Source organism: Macaca fascicularis, chromosome X (assembly GCF_037993035.2).
Source record: "Macaca fascicularis isolate 582-1 chromosome X, T2T-MFA8v1.1".
NCBI classification, from domain to species: Eukaryota; Metazoa; Chordata; class Mammalia; order Primates; family Cercopithecidae; genus Macaca; species Macaca fascicularis.
Genome location: NC_088395.1, coordinates 76,963,389 through 76,969,188, shown reverse-complemented (window position 1 = coordinate 76,969,188; position 5,800 = coordinate 76,963,389).

Here is a 5,800-nt window from a genome sequence, read left to right as displayed (position 1 = left end):
CCTGACCTCAGATGATCCAGCTGCCTTGGCCTCCCAAAGTGCTGACTTTACAGGGGTGAGCCACTGCACCTGGCCATTCCAAAGTCTTAACTCATTCCAGCATTAACTCAAAAGTCTAAGTCCAAAGTCCCATCTGAGACAAGGCAAGTCTCTTCTGCCTATGAGCCTGTAAAATCAAAAACAAGTTAGTTACTGCCTAGATACAATGGGGGTACAGGTATTGGGTAAATACACCTGTGCCAAATGGGAGAAATTGGACAAAACAAAGGGGCTACCGACTCCATGCAAGTACTAAATCCAATTAGGCAGTCATTAAACCTTAAAGTTCCAAAATGATCTCTTTTGATGCCATGTCTCACATCCAGGTCACACTGACTTGGGAGGTGGGCTCCCATGGTCTTGGGCAGCCCTGCCCCTGTGGATTTGCAGGGTACAACTCCTCTCCTGGCTTCTTTCACAGGCTGGCATTGAATGTCTGTGGCTTTTCCAGGTGCATGGTGCAAGCTGTGGATGGACCATTCTGTGGTCTGGAGGATGGTGGCCCTCTTCTCACAGCTCCACTAGGCAGTGCTCCAGTGGGGACTCTGTGTTGGGGCTTCAACCCCACATTTCTCTTCTGCACTGCCCTAGCTGAGGCTCCCCATGAGGGCTCTGTCCCTTCAGCAAACTTCTGCCTGGACATATAGGCATTTCCATACATCCTCTGCAATCTAGGTGGAGGTTCCCCAAACCTTGATTCTTGACTTCTGTGCACCCACAGGCCCAACACCACGTGGAAGCTGCCAAAGCTTGGAGCTTGCACACTCTGAAGCACAGCCCCAGCTGTACCTTGGCCCCTTTTAGCCATAACTGGAGCAGCTGGGACACCAGGCACCAAGTTCTTAGACTGCACACAGCAGGTGGGGCCTGAGCCCAGCCCACTTAACCTTCTTTTCCTCCTAGGCCTCCAGGCCTGTGATGGGAGGGGCTGCCGCTAAGGTTTCTGACATGCCTTGGAGACATTTTCCCCATTGTCTTGGTGATTAATATTTGGCTCCCGGTTACTTATGCAAATTTCTGCAGCCGGCTTGAGTTTCTCCTCAGAAAATTTTTTTTTCTTTTCAGTCACATTGTCAGGCTGCAAATTTTTCAAACCTTTATGCTCTGTTTCCTTTTGAACACTTTGCCACTTAGAAATTTCTTCTGCCAGATACCCCAAATCATCTCTCTCAAGTTCAAAGTTCCTCAGATCTCTGGGGCAGACACAAAATGCCACCAGTCTCTTTGCTAAAGCATAGCAAGAATCACCTTTACTACAGTTCCCAACAAGTTCCTCATCTCCATCTGAGACTACCTTAACCTGGACTTCATTGTTTGTATCACTATCAGCATTTTGGTCAAAGCCGTTCAATAAGTGTCTAGGAAGTTCCAAATTTCCCCATATCTTCCTGTCTTCTGAGCTCTCTAAGTCTCTAGGAAGTTCCAAACTTTTCCACCTTTTCCTGTCTTCTTCTAAGACCTCCAAACTGTTCCAACTTCTGGCTGTTACCCAGTTCCAAAATCACTTCCACATTTTTGAGTATCTTTACAGCTGCACCCCACTCTCTGTGGAGCCAATTTGCTGTATTAGTTCATTCTCATGCTGCTAATAAAGACATACCTGAGACTGGGTAATTTATAAAGGAGAGGTTTAATTGACTCACAGTTCAGCATGGCTGGGAGGCCTCAGGAAACTTACGATCATGGCAGAAGGGGAAGCAAATACATCCTTCTTCACATGGTGGCAGGAGAAAGAAGTGCCCAACAAAAAGGGGAAGAAGTCCCTTATAAAACCATCAGATCTCGTGAGAACTCACTCACTGTTGCAAGAACAGCATGAGGGTAATTGCCTCCATGATTAAATTACCTCCCACTGGGTCTCTCCCACAACACGTGGGGGTTATGGTAACTACAATTCAAGATGAGATTTGGGTGGGAACGCAGCCAAACCATATCATATGGTCTGTATATTAAATCTCAAGTAAAATAAGAAAGAAATACAAGTCCTCGAAGTTTGGAATGAAGATGTCATATTTTTCTACTAAATATTCCTCAAGTAAACACAGGAATTCTTTATTACTCTCAGGGCCCTCCAGGTGTATTTTATAATAGGGTCATCTCTCTGGAAAGTTTTTGTTGTCAATGAGGTGTGTAATGACACGTGGTAAATACTTCGAACAAGGTAATTTCTATAGCAACTGTTACAATGATCCCTTGCTCTCCTATTTCAATCACATTTTATGGCTGAATTCTTTTGAGAATCTAGCAATTCAGCCATCTCCGCTTTATAGTCAGGCCTTGATTTGTATTTCTCAGTAGTGTGGATTTGTGACAGCATTAGATTATAAAAAAAAGTCTTGTTCCATTGATATTAGACACTTGTTTGCAAATAGTAGCTTTCCTTTTCAAGATTTCAGTTAACTTTGCCAGAAACTTCAATGCTTTTGTGCTGGAACCTGCAGATACCCTTTGTCCCAATTCTGGGACTGGTTACAGCAACCAGTTCTCTTTCTGTAGTTGTTACACCGGAAATACGTTTTGCTCAGAATGAAATGTCTTTCTTTGATATCTCACTCTGCCTACTTTTATATGTTCTTAAGAGAGACAATATTTTTGCCAAAATTGTGCCTGGCTCATTATGGGTTCATGGAGTCAAAATTCAAAATATTGTATTTTGATTTTAAATCACAGCTCTTCTTGATATTTTATTGATTTGACGTTTCTTTTCTTATATATCGGGAAGGGTGTGAGTTTTAGATACTTGTAATAGCCAAACAACTGTAAACAATCCAGATGTCTTTCGATGAGTGAGTGGTTAAACAAACTCTCGCGTGTGCAGAACATAGAGTACTGCCCAGCCAACATAAAGGAATGAACTGTGGATACATTGTAACTTAGCTCTTTAAGGGCATTACGCTTAGTGGAAAAAGACAATCTCAAAATATTACATACGGTGATTCCATTTGTATAATCCTTGAAATGACAAAGCTGTAGAGATGGAAAGTAGATCAGTGATTGCCAGGGACAGGGACAAAGGTGTGGGTGTGTGGTTATACAGGGGTAATATGAGGAAGTTCCTCTGTGGTAATAAAACAGTTCTATATCATGATGGTCATGGGAGTTACATGAATCTATTTATGGGATCAAATTGCATAGACACACATGCGCACACACACAAACACACATATGTGAGTGTAAAAACAGTAAAAACTGAATAAGTTTTAACAGTATTGTACCAGTGTCAATTTACTGTTTTGACATTGTACTACAGTTACATATGATGTCACCATTGTGGAAAGCTGGATAAAGGGCTCAAGGGAGATTTGCAACTACCTGTAAATCTACAATCATTTCAAAATAGAAAGCATTTAAATTTTTTATTGTGAATTTTTTACTTTAAAATAGCTCACAGTTTTTTCCCTTAAATTAAAAGGCTAAGTTTTCTTAAACATTGCTCTTTCACTGAGATAGAATTCACATACCATAAAATTCACCATTTTTTTAAAGTGTCCAATTTAGTGGTTTTAGCATATTTGCAAGGTTGTGCAACCACCACCATTATCTAATTCCAGAACATTTCATTACCCCTAAAAGAAACCCCTACCCATTAGATGTCATTCTCCTTTCCTTTCTTCCTTCACAATTTCTCTTTCTCTTCTCTCTTTCTATCTCTATATTTGCTCATTCTGGACATTTCATAGCACACAATATATGACCTTTTGAGTCTGGCTTCTTTCACTTACCATAATGTTTTCAAGGTTCATCTGTTTTGTAGCATGTATCATCACTGCATTCCTTTTTACTGCCAAATAATATTCCATTGTATGGATAGACACCAATACATTTATCCGTTCATCAGCTTGTAGACCTTCGGATTGCTTGCACTGTTTTGCTATTAGGAATAATTCTGCTGTGATCATCTATGTACAAGTTTTTGTGTGACCATATGTTTTAAATTTGAAGGGTATATAACTAAAAGTAGAACTGCTGGGTCATATGGTAACTCTACACTTAACTCTTTGAGAACTGTCAAACTGTTTTCCAAAGTGGCTTCACCATTTTACGATCAGCAATGCCGAGGAATTCCAGTTTCTCCATATCCTAACTAATACTTGTTATTGTCTATCTTGTTTTATTATAGTCATCCTAGTGAGTGTAAAATGGTGTCATAGTGGTTTTGATTTGCATTTCCCTAATGATTAATGATTTTGAGCACTTTTTCTTTTTCTGTTTTATTAGAGACAGGGTCTCACCCTGTCACCCAGGCTGGAATGCAGTGATGTGACGATTGTAGCTCACTGCAGCCTTGAACTCCTGGGCTCAAGCAGTCCTCCCACCTCAGTCTCCCGGTAGCTGGGAATACAGGCATGCATCACCACACCCGGCTAATTTTTAAATTTTTTGTAGAGATAGGGTCTCACTATGTTGCCCAGGCTGGTCTCAAATTCCTGGGCTCAAGCCATCCTCCCTCCTGGGCATCCCAAAGTGCTGGGATTACAGGTGTTAGCCATTGCACCCGACCCTTACTTTTTCATTTGTATAGCTTCTTTGGAGAAATGTCTATTTAAATCGTTTCCTTATTTTAAAAATTGAATTGTCTTTCAGTTGTTGAGTTGTAAGAATTATTTATCTATTCTGGCTCCTAGACTCTTATGAGATACGTGATTTGTAGATATTTTCTCCCATTCTGTGGGTTGTCTTTTCACTTTCTTAATGGTGTCCTTTGAAGCACAAAAGTGTTTAATTATAATGAAGTCCAACTTATCTATTTTTTATTTTGTTGTTTGTGCTTTTGATGTCATATCTAAGAAGTCATTGCCTAATCCAAGATTATGAAGCTTTACACCTATGTTTTCTTCCATGAGTTTAATAGTTTTAACTTTCACTTTAGGTCTTTGATCCGTTTGAGTTAATTTTTGTATACGATATGAGGTAAGGTCCAACTTTATTTTTCTGCATGTGGATGTCCAGTTTTCTCAGCATTGTTTGTTGAAGACCATTCTTTCCCACATTGAATTGTCTTGGCACCCTAGGTGAAAATCAATTGACCCTCTGTATTCTCATTTCCTTTCTATTGACATAGAAAGATTTTTTAAATTAATCAATTATTTTCCCTGGGGCCTAACATAGGACCATTGTGAATAGAATCAGTGCCTTTTTTGCCCACATTTATGAACTAATTTTGGTGGAGTGCCGGGGGGCCTCATTTAGGAAAATGAAGCTGAAAAATGGGTCTCCAGAAAATGAGGAATGGGGACATGCAGTGGTACATTGGAGAGAACTTTGGCTTGAATGCTAGTTCTATCCAAAGTTGTGTGGCTTTGGGCAAGTTACTAACCCTCTAGGAGCTTTAGCTACTGTGAAATGGAAGTGATGACAATCTCAATCTCACTGGGCTTATGTTTAGTATTAAGAGACAATGGTTATGAAAGCAATGTCATGGTCCCTGGAACATAGTAGGGACTTGACATCAAGCAAACTTACAGTTGGTGCATGGTCTTGTGGCTCCCTCGCTTCTGACATAGGGTGGTTATGTGGGATCAGGAGAGGTGGGCTACCCAGCGGGTACCTGTGCCAGTTCCCATGTTTCCACTCCTGTCTCCTACACTGTGCAGCAGCTATGGTTCCACTCCCCCACCTTTTCTGTCAGGGGAAGTATGAAGGGTAAATAAAGAAGAGGAAAGTGGCTCTCCATAGAGCAACTTTCTGGTTAGAAGGAAAAATCTCAGGTTTGAGGGAAGCCCAATAGCAAACCACAGAATAATCAGGAAATAGTGGTATC